We start from the raw sequence: 21,043 nt of genomic DNA, 5'->3' as shown, positions 1-21,043 counted from the left end.
GGGGGTGGGGGGTTGGAGTGGGGGTGGACATGGGGAGGAGGGTGGTGAGGGAGCTGAATGTAGCGGGAACAAGAGATGCTCGCAATGACTCATGGGAACTTATCAAGAGTCAAAAGACTTAACTTTCCTCCAGTGAGTTTTGATCATCCTCCCACCTTCATAAACTCTTGTGGAGTCGCTAATGATTAGTCAAATACCAATTTGACGAAAGGTTTGCCAGACACAATTAGACAGATGAATCACTGCTGTTGAATGGCAGCTAGAAATTAATGGAAAATCAAACCAGTTAACCACACCCCTTGATTGTTTCGAAATAGCTTCCTTTTTTACACTTGAACAATTTTAATATTAAGTTCACCAATCGAACCAACTCTTTTCATTGCTTTGGATGGTTCATTTTCAAAGTAAACACTGCTTTTGGTGACTGAGATTCTCCAGCTGTAAATCTGAACGAATATAGTCGAGAAAATTAATAGATTTTTTGGATTATCCTAATTGTCTGTAATTATTGGATTGTGCCCTGGAGACATGCAGTGATGGCCCTGGGCCAGGGGACAGCGCGTTGAGGAGAGAGTGGAGAATGTAGATTACTGTCAATTCCAAAGGAGCAGGAATACCTGCCCTGCTCCTCAATGAACACCAGGAACGAATGAGATTAGCTGGCCATTTACCTCCTTACTGTCTGTGGGAGCTTTCTGTGCTCATTGATGCTGCATTAGGTTGATTGGCCATGCTAAAATTGCCCCTTAGTGTCCTGTTATGCGTAGATTAGAGGGATTAGTGGGTAAAATATGTAGGGATATGGGGGTAGGGCCTGGGTGGGATTGTGGTCAGTGCAGACTCGATGGGCCGAATGGCCTCTTTCTGTACTGTAGGGATCTATGATTCTATGATTTCCCTTGTGTATGACAGTGACCACAACAAAAAAGTTGCCTCATTGGCGCTGAGTCATCCTGAGGAGGTGAAAGGTGCTATAGAAATGCAAGTTCATTGCTTGAGGCAAAGAGTGGGGAATTGGGAGGACAGTGCTGAGGAATAACTATCTCCAGGCCCTGACCCTGGGAGGGGCAGAAGGTGTGAACACAATGAGGAACATGTCCTATTTGGAAGAATTGTAACATTGAATTTCAGTTCTTTCTTCGCTCAGCCATTGGCTGAACCGTTCTTGAAGCAGTCTATGGGCTTTAAGCTCTGGGATTCCTGCCTCTCTGCCTCGCCACCTCTTCCTCTTCCTTTAAGATGTTTCCTAAAACCTATTTCTTCAGCTCAGATTTAATCATCTTCCAAATGATGTCTAATTTTGTTTGATAATGTTGCTGGAAAGCATTTTGGGATGTGTTTATTATGTTAAAGGAGTTATTAAATGAAAGTTTTTATTTCACTTATTCAATGCTATTGTCTGTTAAAGGTTCGCTTGTTGGAAAGTTGCTTTTTCAGTTGTCTCTTACAACTTAACACTTTGAGAATGATTTACATTAACTCTTCGGAGTTATAATGGCCAAATACTGCTGTTGAAATGCTTTGATTGAGTGGAATCAGTTTACACAGCCATTAGCTTTGAAACTGAGCGAGATAGTAAAATAATTATATTTTTATTGCAACGCCCAGTCTGTCTCCAGGAACATTCTTTGGTTCCTGGTGTGTCTGAACAGAACTTCTATATTTTTGCGAGCAGATTGATTTGTGTAACTGAAGACTGGTGATGTACCACATTGGAAAAGTGTTATCCGGACAATTCCAGCCTTTGTGAATTGATGCCAGTCTCCTGGTGCCAGTAAAGGGCATGGGTGGTGAGGAGAGAATGGAGAGCTTGGCAGGGATTTGGCCTCAGTGTCTCAGTGAAGATCATTCCTGCTGGTCCTAGGCCCATAATCCGAAAGGTTGCCACTCCAAATCTTCACCGAGGCAAAGTGGGAAACTAAACTTGATAAATGTGATAATCTGTGGGGCTGGCACCAGGAAATTGAACGTCAAAACTTGCAGATTGTTGTAGAAACCTAACTGTCCCCCAGGGAAACAAAAGCTTGAGGACTGCCTGTGATTTCAGTCCCATGCTATATGACTGATGATTAATACCCTTGGGACAATTAGGGATGGCCACCCCACTGCCAAGAATTAAAGAGTCGGTTGCAGAGATGCCTTCCACACTGAAACAACATCAAAATGTAAAGTCCCAGGAGAAAATAATCTGTAATCAAAGCTTATATTTTATTTCTCATTGATTTTTTTCACTGTACCTATGAATGGAATAAGGAACTGGGTTTATATTCCAGGTAACTGCACCTTATATAATGTTTAATAAAGATTATTGAAATAATTCTCGGTGTCATGGGGTCAACTGCAACATTTTTAAACTGGATTCAGTCTGTAGACTCTCATCCCTTCTGTAGGTTTCTGCTTCAGACCTCATTCCGAGACTTGCATCCAGGTCCACACTGCGCGGTGGACTGGGCGACTGCCGGAGGTGCTGCCTTTCAGATGAAACATTAAACCAGGGCCCAGGGGGTAAAAGAGCTTCATAGCCTGGGTGGGAGGAGGGGTGGGGGGCGAAGATGCTGTGGGGTCCAGTGAACGACAGTGATGTGGGGCCCAGGGGAGAGAGGGAGAATCTGCCGAACAGGGGAATTGCCGTGGGGAACGCGTGTGAGAGAGTGAGTGTGTGCATGTGTTTATGTATGAGGGAGGAAGGGGAGTGAGTGAGTGAGAGAGTGTGTGTGTGAAGGAGAAAATAAGTGCGTGTGAGCGAGGGAGAAAGTGAATGTGTGTGTGTATGAGAGAGACGGAGAGGTGTAAGAGAGTGAGTGAAGGAGAGCGAGAAAATGAATGTGTATGTCTGAAAGAGGGAAATAGTGATTGAGTGTATATGTGTCTGTATGATAGAGGGATAGAGTGAGTGTTGTGTGTGTGAGAGAGAGGGACAGGTGTGAGTGAGTGAGTGTCAGAGAGGTGCATGTGAGGGTGTGTGTTTTGTGAGAGGGAGGGAAATGAGTGAGTGTGTGTGAGAGAGAGGGAGAGGAGTGTGTGAGTGAGTGAGTGTCAGAGAGGTGCATGTGAGGGTGTGTGTTTTGTGAGAGGGAGGGAAATGAGTGTTTGCGTGTGTGTGGGTGTGAGAGAGGAGAGTGTGTGTGTGTGTGGGTGTGAGAGAGGAGAGTGTGAGTGTGTGTGTGTGGGTGTGAGAGGAGAGTGTGAGTGTGTGTGTGTGGGTGTGAGAGAGGAGAGTGTGAGTGTGTGTGTGTGGGTGTGAGAGAGGAGAGTGTGAGTGTGTGGGTGTGAGAGAGGAGAGTGTGAGTGTGTGTGTGTGGGTGTGAGAGAGGAGAGTGTGAGTGTGTGTGTGAGCTCTCCACATCCTCCTGTTAGCCTGAAAATTGAGGTGGGGTGCAAAATGGCCCTCAATTGGTCAATAATTGTCCACTTAATGACTTCAACTTGGTCAAGAGCTGAGTGGTGGGTCAAGGCCTCACCCTCCCCAGTGTAAAATTGCAGAGGGGCAGTGGGCGGGAACTCAGTGTGAATTTTAGACTCACCTCAGCTCCACGACCCTCGCCCAACTCCCCCCACCACCTGCCCACAAACCTGCCAGTGGGAAAGTGTACAATTCTGCCCCATGTATCTTCCCAAAATCCAAAAACAATGGAAAGGTGCCTCCCACCACCCCCCCCCATCCCCCCCGCGCCCCGCTCTCCCCACCCCCCCATCCCCCCCGCGCCCCGCTCTCCCCACCCCCCCATCCCCCCCTCGCCCCGCTGTCCCCATCACCCCCCATCCCCCCCATCCCCCCATACAGAAAGGTTGGACTGTCCTGATGTCATCAGGAATTGATAAGGAGCAGAGAAGATCTTCCCAGTGTACTGGCCAATATTTAAACCCATATCAACACTATGAAAACAGGCCACCTGGTCATGATCACACAGCTGTTTGTGAGATCTTATAGAATCATAGAATGCTACAGTGCAGAAGGAGGCCATTCGGCCCATCGAGTCTGCACCAACCACAATCCCACCCAGACCCTCTCCCCATAACCGCATGCATCTACCCTAGCTTGTTCCCCTGACACTAAGGGACAATTTAGCATGGCCAATCCACCTAATCCGCACATCTTTGGACTGTGGGAGGAAACCGGAGCACCCGGAGGAAACCCACACAGACACGGGAGAACGTGCAGACTCCGCACAGACAGTGACCCAAGCCAGGAATTGAACCCAGGTCCCTGGCGCTGTGAGGCAGCAGTGCTAACCACTGTGCTACCGTGCCGCCCATCTAGCTGTGCAAAACTGGCTGCCGTGTTTCCTACATTACAACAGTAACTACACTTCAAAATACTTAAGTGGCTGCGAACCACTTTGGGACATCCTGAGGTTGAGAAAGGTGCTATTGAAATGTAAGTCTTTCTTTTATATACCCAGGTAGTTAAAACTATTAAACGGACCCCTCACTGCCTTGAAACCAATGGTCGGGATACGCCATCAGCGGGACCAGAAGGTCTCGCTGGCTTGAGGAGCTGGAAAATTCTGGCCAATGTCTCTGCTGGGTTGATGACTTCCAGATCACATTGAGCCGTTGCTTAATGTATCTCCCGGTCTGCTCTGCCATACACGGGCGAGCTGACATTTCACAGCTTCTGCATTTTGACACACCTCTATCGCCTTCATTAGCATCAGTCTTTCATCCTGTCGTAGACTTGCTCTGACCGAGGAGTCTCCAAGACTAATCTATCCCGAATCAGATCATCTTTTACCTGCCCCAATTCTCAAGATTCTGCTCACTGCATCACTGCTAAAGGCTTTCTGTTGTTTTTCTCTTTGCTTGCCAGTTAGATTTAGAGTGCTGTACACTTTGGAGCAATAAAGTGGCCACTCTTATCTTTTCAATCTTCTTAATTAAATCTGTTCCAATCTTGTCGCTTGCACTGTAATTGGAAAACTAACAGATTTGTTTGACCTCACAGTCCAATACAAGCAGAGTTGGGATTGGAAAATGTATTGCATTAATTTACTCACTCAGTCCGTGTTTATTTGCAGCCTTTGTCTGTGCCCCTTTGTTCGACTCAGCAGCTTTGCTTTTGCAGAATTTGAACCTTAATGTCGCGCAGAGAAGGAAAACTGTTGTCCTTCCCCAGTCTGGGTCTCACTGTGACTCCAGTCCTGCAACAGGTAAATCATGTTGATGTACCTTATGGTAATCCCAGCTGGGTCATTGAATGGCAGAGCAAACTAGAGGGGCCGAATGGCCTACTCGTGCTTATTCATGTGGATCTATCAGTGTCCCCCCTCCTCACATACACTCACACTCACTCACAGACACTCACACTCATATAGACACACGCACGCACACACACACACACACACTCACACACACATACTCTCACACACACACACACACACTCATAGAGACACACGCACACACACACACTCACACACACATTCACACACACTCTCACACACACTCTCACACACACACTCGTATAGACACAAGCACGCACACACACACTCACACACACACTCCCACACAAGCACACACACACACCCACACACAAGCACACACACACACACTCTCACACAAGCACACACTCTCTCACACACACTCTCTCTCACACACACACACTCACACACACACACACTCACACATGCACACACAGGCACACACACACACACACTCACTCACTCACACACACATTCGCACACACGCACACACTCACATACACACACACTCACTCACAAACACGCACACATGCACACACACACATTCAAACACACGCACGCACGCACACACACACACACACACACACTGTCACATACACGCACACACACACTCACATACACACACACTCACAAACACTCACACTCTCACAAACACTCACACACGCTGTCTCACACACACACTGACAGTCACTCACACACACTCACTCACACACACAGTGATGCACAGTCACACACAGACACACACACTCACACACAGACACACGCACTCATGCACACATACTCCCACACACACACACACACTCGCAGTCACTCACACACACAATCACACACACTCACACACATACACACACTCACACTACACGCACACACACACACACACTACACGCACACACACACTTACACACACACTGACACAGTCACACACACTCACACACACACCGATACACACCCACACACACACCCACTCACACACACACTCACACATCTCTCACACACACACACACACAGACTCACACACACACACTCACACACACATACACTCACATACACACTCACACCACATGCACACACACTGACAAACACTCTCACAGACACACACTGACACAGTCAGATACACACACTCACACATACTCACACACACACGCACATTCACGCACGCACACGCTCACACACACATCACACAAACACTCACTCAGACACACACACATCCTCAAACACATTTACATACGCACGCACACACTCACACACACACAAACACGCACACACACATTCACACACACGTACTGATCCACACCCACATACACTCACACACACTCAGGCACAGGCCCACACTCACCCACACACACACACACTCACACACACAGACACACACGCTCACACACACACGTCCACTTACATTGACACATACGTGCACACACTCTCGCACACACACTGATGCACACATACACACACACACTCACACACGTACACACACACTGACTCAAACAGTCACACACTCACACACATACACACACACTCACACATGCATACACACACACTCACAGTCATACACCCACACAAACACATACGCTCACACATCTGACACACACACATGCACAAACACACACACACACTCACATACAAACACACACACTCACACACACACACACTCACACTCTCACACATACATTCACACACATACTGATACACACCCACATACACTCACACACAGGCCCACACTCACTCACACACACACACACTCACACAAACTCACACACAGACACACACTCACACACATGCCCACTTACACAGACACACACGCACAGACTCTCACACACACTGATGCACACATATACACACACTCTCACACTCACACACATGCGTGCACACTCACACACACACTCATAGTCATACACCCACACAAACACATACACTCACACATCTCACACACACATGCACAAACTCACACACAATCACACACATACTGATACACACCCACATACATTCACACACACTCAAACACAGGCCCACACTCACACACATACTGACACACATACACTGACACACACACACTGACACACACACTCACTTTGACACACACACACTGACACACACACACTGACACACACACACTGACACACACACACATGCCACACACACTCACTCACATATGTACAGAATCCCAGCATTGTGATTCTCTTAGTTGCATTCCCCCACCCTTAATTCTGAACATTCTGCACATTCCTCCTTTTCACATAACAGTCTGTAAAATCATTTGAATGCTTTGTTAGAACCTGCCTCCACCACACTCTCAGGCAGTGCTTTCCTGATCCTAACAATTCACTGTGTAAAAACATCGCCGTCACATTAGCTTCTTTTGATAATTATTCCAAATCTGTGCCCTCTCGTTCTCAATCCTTCCAACGGGGACAGTTTCTCCCTATCTATTCTATCCAGACCCCTCATGATTTTAAGCACCTCTACCAAACCTCCTCTCAGCCTTCTATTCCCAAAGGAATCAGTCCAGACGTCTCGTGTCTACCTACATTCCTTAGCCCTGGAACCATGCTTCTGAATCTCTTCTGCACTCTCTCCAATCCTTCCTAAAGTGCAGCACGCAGAGGCAGACGCTATACTCCAGTTGAGACTGAACTAGTGACTTATCCAAATTGAACATAACCTATTTGTTAATGTACTCTTTGCCCACAGAAAGCAAAAACAGTTCAGACCAGCTAAATCCTGAACTGGCATCAGCAGGTCTGGCTGATTTGATTTGATTTGAATTGGTTTATTATTGTATATAATACATGTATTAGTACAGTAAGAAGTCTCACAACACCAGGTTAAAGTCCAACAGGTTTATTTGGTAGCTCGAGCTTTGGGAGCACTGCCCCTTTATCAGGTGAGTCACTCAGACTTTTATATATTTTTCCCGACGGAAGAAGGTGGAAGAGAGAATGTCCGGGGTGCGTGGGGTCCTTAATTATGCTGGCTGCTTTTCCGAGGCAGCGGGAAGCGTAGACAGAGTCAATGGATGGGAGGCTGGTTTGCGTGATGGACTGGGCTTCGTCCACGAGCAGGAGACATACCAAGCTGTGATACAACCAGAAAGAATGCTTTCTGTGGTGCACCTGTAAAAGTTGGTGAGAGTCGTAGCTGACACGCCAAATTTCCTTAGTCTTTTGAGGAGTTGGTGGGGCTTTCTTAGCAATAGTGGGTGGTCTTAGTGCTCTCAATGGAATCCGAGTGGAAATGGCTAATAAACTGATGTATTCAGAAATCCAATTGGGGCTCCCATGTTACAGGTGGACAACTGGACAGTCACCAGGGCCGACTTCAGCCAGTACCTATTGTCCAGACAATTGTACTGGCCTGAACACGGTACAGAGTGCCTCCTTTACCTGCTTTATGTAACAAGCACAATTGCTTCTTTGTCATTCATTTTAATTCCATTAATATTCAGCTCCTGGTTTGTCCCTTTGTCCACCAGCTAACTCCATTTCCTCGGATTTTCATGCAGCAATTTCCCTGCTCCCAGGGACGATCTTACCACCCCCGGGCATTTTGGGAATATGGTGTCAGACACACTGGTTGTCCCGATGGGCCCTTGTCTCTCTGTGATTCTAAATACAGAACGTTGCTGTCGAATGACAGAACAATTCAATATCAGTTTGGAAATGCTGGAAACTAAACATTAGGTGGGGTCACGGTGATCTTGGCGGCTTGTACCTGGAAAGCTGACCCCTGCTGCTTCCAGCTAGCCTGGGTCTTAATGACATTCAAAGTGACCAATCGTGACTGGCACTGTGGGAGCTGCTGGCCAATCGGATTCTGGGTAGGGAGGAGATGATGATGGAAGCTCCTCATTGATTCGCCCGTTGCTGCTTTACGTTCTGCTTCAATGACGACACATCTTCACAATCCCGGTCCGTAACGCCCGCAAGGTGGCAGTCTCCCTCAGATCGCCGCTCTCAACAGATTTGCCTTCTCCGTGCCTCGTAGGTCGCAGCGCATCAGATGCAGAGTTGAACGTTGGGTATTTGAGTCGAAACCACCAATTTCAGCATTGAATTCCAGAGCCCAGCATCCTCTGGGTGAAAAGGTTTTTCCCCATGTCCACTCCACTCCTTCTACCAATCTCCTCAATTCTGAGACCCTTGGCAATTGACCCCTCACCGAGGGGAAACTGTCTTTCCTGTTTACTGTGCCTCGGCCTCATAATTTTACACACCTCATTTAGGTCACCCCTTACCCTCCTGCGTTCTAAGGAAAACAACCCTAGCTCATCCAATCTCTTCTCTTGGCTGCAATTTTCTAGCCGAGGCAACATTCTTGTAAACCTCCTCTGCACTTTCTCCATAAGACCATAAGACATAAGACATGGGAGCACGATTAGGCCACTCGGCCCATTGAATCTGCTCCACCATTCAATCATGGCTGATATTTTTCTCATCCCCATTCTCCTGCCTGTTCCCCATAACCCCTGATCCCCTTATTAATCAAGAACCTATCTATCTCTGTCTTAAAGACACTCAATGACCTGGCCTCCACAGCCTTCTGCGGCAAAGAGTTCCACAGATTCACCACTCTCTGGCTGAAGAAATTCCTCCTCATCTCTGTTTTAAAGGATCATTCCTTTAGCCTGAGGTTGTGCCCTCTGTTTCCAGTTTTTCCTACTAGTGGAAACATCCTTTCCACATCCTCACTATCCAGGCCTCGCAGTATCCTGTAAGTTTCAATAAGATCCCCCCTCATCCTTCTAAACTCCAACGAGTGCAGACCCAGAGTCCTCAACCATTCCTCATACGACAAGCTCTCAATTCTAGGGATCATTCTTGTGAACCTCCTCTGGACCCTTTCCAAGGCCAGCACATCCTTCCTTAGACAGGGCCCAAAACTGCTCACAATACTCCAAGTGGTCTCCATCTCAGCCTTGAATAGATGTAATGACTCAACCTCGACACTACCCTACAGCAAAGAATTCCACAGATTAAGTAGGCTCTGAAATGAGAAATCCCTCCTCATCTCTGTCAAACATAGAAACTGTTATATAATGAAAAGGGTTGCATGATTGCTTTAAGAGCTGCTCATATAATTTGATGGTGATGTCATTAGGCTGTTTTATTTTCAGATTGTCCTCTGAATAGGCCAGAGCTCTTTCAATAAAATCTGTTGTTGTCAGCTTGAATCTACATGTGCAAGCTACATTGTTTTTCTTTTAGTTTAAAACCCACAATATAGTTAATAGAATCATAGAATCCTACAGTACAGAAAGAGGCCATTCGGCCCATCGAGTCTGCACCGACCACGATCCCACCCAGGCCCTACCCCCATATCCCTACATATTTACCCGCTAATCCCTCTAACCTACGCATCTCAGGACACTAAGGGGCAATTTTAGCATGGCCAATCAACCTAACCCGCACATCTTTGGACTGTGGGAGGAAACCGGAGCACCCGGAGGAAACCCATGCAGACACGAGGAGAATGTGCAAACTCCACACAGACAGTGACCCAAGCCGGGAATCGAACCCAGGTCCCTGGAGCTGTGAAGCAGCAGTGCTCACCACTGTGCTACCGTGACGTGCCGTTAGGACATTACACAAAAAAAGTGTCAAAGAATCAGCATTTTGTTGAATTGAGAATATTGAGGGCAGATCCTAAGTAGAAGATTGTGGGTTCTCACACTTCGAGTATGAGAGGATTGGGGATAAGCAACAACATGATTACATCTTGAAGTGTCAGTGCAGGAAATCCAAGAAGAAAAAATAATTCTGCGTGTTTTTCTTTTCCAATCAGAGAAGGCTGCGATTCCAGGTAAAGATAGAATTAGAAGGTATGCTGGGCACAACTTGCAAGAAGTCACCTCGCCATCTTGGAATGAGGAGCATCCGGCATATTTGAAAAGAAGACATGCTTTGCTGTATGGCTGGGGTCATTTACAAAAAGTACATTGAGTCAATGGTCTCCAGGGTAAAAAAAGGGGAATGCTGGGAAGACAGGAAAAAGTATACTGACATTCTCGAGTTGTGAGAGCCTGGAAAAGAAACGGCTGGTCAAATAGGAGCCATGGGACCTTTCAATGAAGAAAACAAACCATTGCGTTCCTATTCAGAGCGGTTTTAGTGCTTTGTGCAAGCAAATATAATCAAAACCAAGTTGCTTGTACCAGCTTTTCTCAGCACGATGTGAAGCAAAAGCCTTAATTTGCTCTAGTGCTTAATTCATCCAGCAAAGCCAAGAACCAAAACTTAAGAAGACTTGACAAAGATCCACGAACGCTACGAAGACACTGATCATCGGTGCAAGAATTGGTCAGCTTATAGCAACTTTCCAAAGGCTTGCATAACATTGTGTGTTTGGTGAGTCATGAGAAGATACTCTTCGAGGTCGTCTAGTTTGTGGTCTGCAAAATGTGGCTATCCAAAGATTTGGTTTGATCTGATTTATTATTGTCACATGTAAGCTTCTTCCCTGCTGCCATCAGACTTTTGAATGGACCTACCTCATATTAAGTTGGTCTTTCTCCACAGCCTATCTATGACTGCAACACTACATTCTGCAGCCTCTCCTTTCCTTCTCCCCTATGTACTCTATGAATGGTATGTTTTTTCTGTATCATACGCAAGAAACAATACTTTTCACTGGTCTCACATAACAGACTGCTATGTAAAGTTAAAGCACAAGGCATTGCAGGTAATGTCTTGAGATGGATAGAAAGCTGGTTAGCAGATAGGAAGCAAAGAGTTGGCATAAATGGATCTTTTGCTGATTGGCAGGCAGTGACTAGTGGGGTTCCGCAGGGATCTGTGCTGGGACCCCACTGTTCACATTATCTATTAATCATTTGGAAGAGGGAGCTGAATATATTATCTCCAAATTTGCGGATGATACAAAGTTGGGTGGGAGGGTGAGCTGTGAGGAGGATGCAGAGATGCTTCAGTGTGATTTGGACAGGCTGAGTGTGTGGGCATCTGCATGGCAGATGCAGTATAATGTGGATAAATGTGAGGTTATCCACTTTGGTAGCAATAATAGGAAGACAGATTATTACTCGAATGGGTGTAAATTGAGAGAGATGGATACTTAGTGAGACCTTGGTGTCCTCGTGCATCAGTCGCTGAAAGTAAGCACATAGGTACAGCGGGCAGCACAGAAGACAAATTGTATGTTGGCCTTCATAGCGAGAGGATTTGAGATCGGGATGTTTTGCTGCAATTTTATAGGGCATTGGTGAGGTCACACCTACAAGATTGTGTGCAGTTTTGGTGTCCTTATCTGAGGAAGGATGTTCTTGCTATAGAGGGAAGACAGCAAGGTTTTACCAGACTGATCCCTGAGATGGCAGGACTGTCATATGGGAGAGACTAAGATGGTTAGGATTATATTCAGTGGAGTTTAGAAGATTGAGAGGGAATCCCGTAGAAACGTATACAATTCTAACAGGGTTAGACAGGGTAGATTCAGAAAGAAGGTTCCTGATGGTGGGGAAACCCAGAACTAGGGGTCATAGTTTGAGGATAAGGGGTAAACCTTTTAGAACTGAGGTGAGGAGAAATTTCTTCATCCAGAGGGTGGTGAATGTGTGGAATTCACCACCACAAAAAGTCATTGAGGCCAAAACGTTGTCCGATTTCAAGAAGAAATTAATTATAGCTCTTGGGACTAAAGGGATTAAGGGATATGGGAGGAAGTGGGGAATCAGGATATTGAATTCGATGATCAGCCATGATCAGAATAAATGGTGGAGCAGGCTCGAAGGTTTGAATGACCTACTCTGCTTCTAGTTTTTATGTTTCTAAGTTTCTATCCTAATACATGTGACAATAATACATCATATCAAAAAAGTATGGTTTTTGAGGAACAGCACTGTCCTCTGGTGGTGAATTGGGGAAGAGCAGGCAGTAACACAGCCCTCTGTGTTAAGTTCATCGTAAGAAGTCTCACAACACCAGGTTAAAGTCCAACAGGTTTATTTGATAGCAAATACCATAAGCTTTCGGAGCACTGCTCCTTCGTCAGATGATAGTGACCACAATTCGGTTACGTTCACCTTAGTGATGGAAAGGGATAGGCATGAACCTCGGGCCAGTGGTTTTAGCTGGGGGAAGGGTAATTATGAGGCTATTAGGAGAGAATTAGGAAACATAGGTTGGACTAGGAGATTACAGGGACTGGGAACGTCCGACATGTGGAGTTTTTTCAAGGAGCAGCTACTGCGAGTCTGTGATAGGTATGTCCCTGTCAGGCAAGGAGGAATTGGTAGGGCTAGGGAACCGTGGTGCACCAAAAAAGTTTCTTTGTTGGTTAAAAAGAAAAAGGAGGCTTATGTTCGGATGAGACGTGAGCACTCGGGTAGTGCACTAGAAAGCTTTAGATTGGCTAAGAGGGAGTTGAAGAGCGAGCTTAGAAGGGCTAAAAGGGGACATGAGAAGACTTTGGCGGATAGGGTTAAAGAGAATCCTAAGGCGTTCTATAGGTATGTCAAGAACAGAAGGTTGGTTAGGGCAAGTTTAGGGCCAGTTATAGATGGCAGAGGGAAGTTATGTGTGGAACCGGAGGAGATTGGTGAAGCATTGAACCAATATTTCTCTTCGGTGTTCACGCAAGGGGACATGAATATAGCTGAGGAGGACACTGGGTTGCAAGGGAGTAGAATAGACAGTATTACAGTTGATAAGGAGGATGTGCAGGATATTCTGGAGGGTCTGAAAATAGATAAATCCCCTGGTCCGGATGGGATTTATCCAAGGATTCTCTGGGAGGCAAGAGAAGTGATTGCAGAGCCTCTGGCTCTGATCTTCAGGTCGTCGTTGGCCTCTGGTATAGTACCAGAAGATTGGAGGTTAGCGAATGTTGTCCCATTGTTTAAGAAGGGGAACAGAGACTTCCCCGGGAATTATAGACCGGTGAGTCTCACTTCTGTTGTCGGCAAGATGTTGGAAAAAATTATAAGGGATAGGATTTATAGTTATTTGGAGAGTAATGAATTGATAGGTGATAGTCAGCATGGTTTTGTGGCAGGTAGGTCGTGCCTTACTAACCTTATTGAGTTTTTTGAGAAAGTGACCAAGGAGGTGGATGGGGGCAAGGCAGTGGACGTGGTATATATGGATTTTAGTAAGGCGTTTGATAAGGTTCACCATGGTAGGCTTCTGCAGAAAATGCAGATGTATGGGATTGGGGGTGATCTAGGAAATTGGATCAGGAATTGGCTAGCGGATAGGAAACAGAGGGTGGTGGTTGATAGTAAATATTCATCATGGAGTGCGGTTACAAGTGGTGTACCTCAGGGATCTGTTTTGGGGCCACTGCTGTTTGTAATATTTATTAATGATCTGGATGAGGGTATAGTTGGGTGGATTAGCAAATTTGCTGATGACACCAAAGTCGGTGGTGTGGTAGACAGTGAGGAAGGGTGTCGTAGTTTGCAGGAAGACTTAGACAGGTTGCAAAGTTGGGCCGAGAGGTGGCGGATGGAGTTTAATGCGGAGAAGTGTGAGGTAATTCACTTTGGTAGGAATAACAGATGTGTTGAGTATAGGGCTAACGGGAGGACTTTGAATAGTGTGGAGGAGCAGAGGGATCTAGGTGTATGTGTGCATAGATCCCTGAAAGTTGGGAATCAAGTAGATAAGGTTGTTAAGAAGGCATATGGTGTCTTGGCGTTTATTGGTAGGGGGATTGAATTTAGGAGTCGTAGCGTTATGTTGCAACTGTACACAACTCTGGTGCGGCCGCACTTGGAGTACTGTGTGCAGTTCTGGTCCCCACATTACAGGAAGGATGTGGAGGCTTTGGAGAGGGTGCAGAGGAGGTTTACCAGGATGTTGCCTGGTATGGAGGGGAGATCCTATGAGGAGAGGCTGAGGGATTTGGGATTGTTTTCGCTGGAAAGGCGGCGGCTAAGAGGGGATCTTATTGAAACATATAAGATGATTAGAGGTTTAGATAGGGTGGATAGTGATAGCCTTTTTCCTCTGATGGAGAAATCCAGCACGAGGGGGCATGGCTTTAAATTGAGGGGGGGTAGTTATAGAACCGATGTCAGGGGTAGGTTCTTTACCCAGAGGGTGGTGAGGGATTGGAATGCCCTGCCAGCATCAGTAGTAAATGCGCCTAGTTTGGGGGCGTTTAAGAGATCCGTAGATAGGTTCATGGACGAAAAGAAATTGGTTTAGGTTGGAGGGTCACAGTTTTTTTTTTTAACTGGTCGGTGCAACATCGTGGGCCGAAGGGCCTGTTCTGCGCTGTAATGTTCTATGTTCTAGATGGAGTGGATATCTGTTCTCCAACAGTGCACAGAGACACAGAAATCAAGTTACAGAATACTAATTAGAATGCAAATCTCTACAGCCAGCCAGGTCTTAAAGGTACAGATAATGTGAGTGGAGGGAACATTAAACACAGGTTAAAGAGATGTGTATTGTCTCCAGACAGAACAGCTAGTGAGATTCTGCAAGATCAGGGGGAAAGCTGTGGGGGTTACTGATAATGTGACATAAATCCAACATCCCGGTTTAGGCCGTCCTCATGTGTGTGGAACTTGGCTATCAGTTTCTGCTCAGCGACTCTGCGCTGTCGTGTGTCATGAAGGCCGCCTTGGAGAACGCTTACCTGAAGATCCAAGGCTGAATGCCTGTGATTGCACACATGAAGACGGCCTAAACCGGGATGTTGGATTTATGTCACATTATCAGTAACCCCCACAGCTTTCCCCCTGATCTTGCAGAATCTCACTAGCTGTTCTGTCTGGCGACAATACACATCTCTTTAACCTGTGTTTAATGTTCCCTCCACCCACATTGTCTGTACCTTTAAGACCTGGCTGGCTGTAGAGATTTGCATTCTAATCAGTATTCTGTAACTTGATTGCTGTGTCTCTGTGCACTGTTGGAGAACAGAGACCACTCCATCTGACGAAGGGGCAGCGCTCTGAAAGCTTATGGTATTTGCTACCAAATAAACCTGTTGGACTTTAACCTGGTGTTGTGAGACTTCTTACTGTGCTTACCCCAGTCCAACGCCGGCATCTCCACATTAAGTTTACCTGGCAGGGGTGAAACTATGATCAAGCAGGTAGTTCGCCCAGGACGAGGCTAACCCATTGCACTTCGGGTGTGCTGACGCCTGCGATGTCCCCAAATGCGGGATACTCGACTGCAAAATTTGTGGTAGTGGGGACTGCGTTCGCGCTCTCCCCTGGCTTATAAACAAAAATAGATTAAGTTCATCACCAGAAGACAATGCTACTGCTGGCCTTTTCCAGATTCGCCATCAGATGGCAGTGCCAAAGCATGTTTTTCCCCAGATAAAGTTGGACTTTAACCTGGTGTTGTGAGACTTCTTACTGTGCTTACCCCAGTCCAACGACGGCATCTTCCAGCCTCCCGAACTACCTGGATCCACTACAGTTTGCCTATCGCCACAACAGGTCCACGGCAGACGCCATTTCCCTGGTCCTTCACTCAACTGTGGAACACCTAGATAACAATGACACCTATGTCAAACTCCTATTTAGTGACTACAGCTCAGCCTTCAACACTATTATTCCCACGAAACTCATCTGCAAACTCCGTGGCCTGGACCTCGGCTCTTCCCTCTGTGACTGGATCCTGAACTTCCTAACTCACAGACCGCAATCAGTAAGGATAGGCAACAACACCTCCTCCATGATCATCCTCAACATTGGTGCCCCACAAGGCTGTGTTCTCAGCCCCCTGCTATACTCCTTATAAACCTATGACTGTGCGGCCAAATTCCCCTCCAATTCGATTTTCAAGTTTACTGACGACACCACCATAGTGGGTCGGATCTCAAACACTGACGAGACAGAGTACAGGAAAGAGATAGAGAATCTGGTGAACTGGTGCGGCAACAATAATCTCTCCCTCAATGACAGGAGCATGCACACACAGGGATCTGGGAGTACAGGTCCACGTTCCTTAAAAGTGGCAGCACAGGTGGAAAAGGTGGTGAAGAAAGCATACGGCCCGCTTGCCTTCATCGGCCGGGACATCGAGTACAAAAGTTGGTCAATTATGTTACAGTTGTATAAAACGTTGGTTAGGCCACATCTGGAATACTGTGTCCAATTCTGGTCACCACACTACCAGAAGGACGTGGCGGCTTCGGAGAGAGTACAGAAAAGGTTTACCAGGATGTTGCCTGATGTGAAGGGTATTAGAATGAGGAGAGATTGAATAAACTGGGATTGTTCTCCCTGGAAAAACAGAGGCTGAGGAGCAACGTGATAGAAGTTTATAAAATTATGAGGGGTATTGATAGGGTGAACAGTTGGAAGCTTTTTCCCAGGGCAGAAATGACAATTACAAGGGGGCACAATTTCAAGGTAAGGGGGGAAAGGTTCAGTGATGATGTGCGGGGGAAGTTCTTCACACAGAGGGTGGTGGGGGTCTGGAGTGCACTGCCAAGTGAGGTGGTTGAGGCAGACACATTAGCGACATTTAAGACTTATCTGGATAGACACATGAACAGGCAGGGAATAGAGGGATACAGGCAGTTGGCCCAGATAGGACAACATGATTGGTGCAGGCTTAGAGGGTCGAAGGATCGGTTCCTGTGCTGTACTAACAAAGAACAAAGAACAATACCGCACAGGAACAGGCCCTTCGGCCCTCCAAGCCCGCGCCGCTCCCCGGTCCAGGATTGAATCCTGAATCCAGGATCCCCGCCCAATTTTCCAGCCTATCTACATACCAATATCCTATCCACCGAGCTGTCCCTCACAGCTACGATGCTTTGTTCATTACAACCTATTAACCCACCCCCCCATTCCAGACCATGTGATCTCCAGGGAGAGGCGAAAACCCAGAGTGAAAAACCTCAGGGCCAATATGGGGAAAAAAAAATCTGGGAAATTCCTCTCCGACCCCCTGAGGCGATCGAAACGAGTCCAGGAGATCACAATGGCCCTGATCGGAAAATGCTTCCCAACCCTAGTCATTTCCACTTCCACGAACACCATATGAATTCCCTGCCCCCGAGACAGGTTCCCAACTATCCGCAGTCTCGCTCTGTACTGGCACCAGCAAGATGATCATAGAATGAAGCCTTGAAACGAGAAACAAGGAACAATTAGCCCGCGCCGCTCCCTGGTCCAAACTAGACCACTCTTTTGTATCCCTCCATTCCCACTCCGTTCATATAGCTGTCTAGATAAGTCTTAAACGTTCCCAGTGTGTCCGCCTCCACCACCTTGCCCGGCAACACATTCCAGGCCCCCACGACCCTCTGTGTGAAATATGTCCTTCTGATATCTGTGTTAAACCTCCCCCCCTTCACCTTGAACCTATGACCCCTCGTGAACGTCACCACCGACCCGGGGAAAAGCTTCCCACCGTTCACCCTATCCATGCCTTTCATAATTTTATACACCTCTATTAAGTCTCCCCTCATCCTCCGTCTTTCCAAGGAGAACAACCCCAGTTTCCCCAATCTCTCCTCATAACCAAGCCCCTCCATACCAGGCAACATCCTGGTAAACCTCCTCTGTACTCTCTCCAAAGCCTCCACGTCCTTCTGGTAGTGTGGCGACCAGAACTGGACGCAGTATTCCAAATGCGGCCGAACCAACGTTCTATACATCTGCAACATCAGACCCCAACTTTTATACTCTATGCCCCGTCCTATAAAGGCAAGCATGCCATATGCCTTCTTCACCACCTTCTCCACCTGTGACGTCACCTTCAAAGATCTGTGGACTTGCACACCCAGGTCCCTCTGCGTCTCTACACCCTTTATGGTTCTTCCATTTATCGTGTAGCTCCTCCCTACATTATTCCCACCAAAATGCATCACTTCGCATTTATCAGGATTGAACTCCATCTGCCATTTCCTTGCCCAAATTTCCAGCCTATCTATATCCTTCTGTAGCCTCTGACTATGTTCCTCACTGTCTGCAAGTCCTGCCAGTTTTGTGTCGTCTGCAAACTTACTGATCACCCCAGTTACTCCTTCTTCCAGATCATTTATATAAATCACAAACAGCAGAGGTCCCAATACAGAGCCCTGCGGTACACCACTAGTCACAGGCCTCCAGCCGGAAAAAGACCCTTCCACTACCACCCTCTGTCTTCTATGACCAAGCCAGTTCTCCACCCATCTAGCCACCTCCCCCTTTATCCCATGGGATCCAACCTTTTTCACTAGCCTACCATGAGGGACTTTGTCAAACGCTTTACTAAAGTCCATATAGACAACATCCACGGCCCTTCCTTCGTCAACCATTTTGGTCACTTCTTCAAAAAACACCACCAGGTTAGTGAGGCATGACCTCCCTCTCACAAAACCATGTTGACTATCGTTAATGAGTTTATTCCTTTCTAAATGCGCATACATCCTATCTTTAAGAATCTTCTCCAACAACTTCCCCACCACGGACGTCAAGCTCACCGGCCTATAATTACCCGGGTTATCCTTCCTACCCTTCTTAAATAACGGGACCACATTGGCTATCCTCCAATCCTCTGGGACCTCACCTGTGTCCAGTGACGAGACAAAGATTTGCGTCAGAGGCCCAACGATTTCACCTCTCGTCTCCCTGAGCAGCCTTGGATAAATTCCATCAGGCCCTGGGGATTTGTCAGTCTTTATATTCTCTAACAAACCTAACACTTCCTCCTTTGTAATGGAGATTTTCTCCAACGGTTCAACACTCCCCTCCGAGACACTCCCAGTCAACACATCCCTCTCCTTTGTGAATACCGACGCAAAGTATTCATTTAGGACCTCCCCTACCTCTTTGGGCTCCAAGCATAAGTCCCCACTTTTGTCCCTGAGAGGTCCGATTTTTTCCCTAACAACCCTTTTGTTCCTAACGTATGAATAAAATGCCTTGGGATTCTCCTTAATCCTGTCTGCCAAGAACATTTCGTGACCCCTTTTTGCTCTTCTAATTCCCCGTTTGAGTATTTTCCTACTTTCATTGTACTCCTCCAGAGCTCCCTCCGTTTTTAGCTGCTTGGACCTAACATACGCCATACTGTTCTTTGTTCCTTTGTTCTTTGTCAACAAAACGAAGGAGATTGTCATCGACTTCAGGAAGCGTGAAGGAGAACATGCCCCTGTCCACATCAATGGAGACAAAGTAGAAATGGTCGAGAGTTTTAATTTTCTGGTGTCCAGATCACCAACAACTTGTCCTGATTCCACCCCCCCCCCCCTTGCTGACATCGCAGTTAAGAAAGCCCACCAACGCCTCTACTTTCTCAGGAAGCTAAGGAAATTTGGCATGTCAGCTACGACTCTCACCAAACTTTACAGATGCACCATAGAAAGCATTCCTTCTGGTTGTATCACAGCTTGGTATGGCTCCTGCTCTGTCCAAGACTGCAAGAAACTACAAAGGGTTGTGAATGAGCCCAGTCCATTACGCAACCAATCTCCCATCCATTCACTCCATCCTGCTGCCTCGGAACATCAGCCAGAATAATTAAGGACTGAGAACACAGCCTTGTGGGGCACCGGTGTTGAGGGTGATTGTGAAGGAGTTGTTGTTGCCGATCCTTACTGATTCTGGTCTGTGGGTTAAGAAGTTCAGGATCCAGTCACAGAGGGAGGAGCTGAGGCTCATGGAGTTTGGAGATGAATTTTGTTAGGATAATGGTGTTGAAGGCTGAGTTGTAGTCAATAAATAGGAGTCTGATATAGGTGTTCTTGTTATCTCGGTGTTCCAGGGAGATGGTGTCTGCTGTGGACCTGTTGCGGCGACAGGCAAACTGTAGTGGATCCAGGCAGTCCAGGAGGCTGGAATTGAGTTGTGCCATGACTAGCCTTTCAAAGCACTTCATAAGGATAGATGTCAGAGCCACCCGGATGATAGTCATTAAGCCACGCTGCTTGGC

At 46.8% G+C, this 21,043-nt stretch overlaps 1 non-coding gene across 1 annotated transcript; it reads left to right on the top strand.

Annotated features, from left to right (window-relative positions):
- Nucleotides 1–16,219: 16,219 nt before the first annotated feature.
- LOC144504937 (U1 spliceosomal RNA) lies at nucleotides 16,220–16,382 on the top strand. The gene has a single exon (XR_013499727.1). It is a non-coding gene; the product is annotated as a U1 spliceosomal RNA (small nuclear RNA).
- Nucleotides 16,383–21,043: the final 4,661 nt, after the last annotated feature.

Source organism: Mustelus asterias, chromosome 15 (assembly GCF_964213995.1).
Source record: "Mustelus asterias chromosome 15, sMusAst1.hap1.1, whole genome shotgun sequence".
Taxonomy (NCBI): domain Eukaryota; kingdom Metazoa; phylum Chordata; class Chondrichthyes; order Carcharhiniformes; family Triakidae; genus Mustelus; species Mustelus asterias.
Note: the sequence above shows the minus strand (reverse complement) of the source record. Positions and strands in the feature narration are given on the sequence as shown.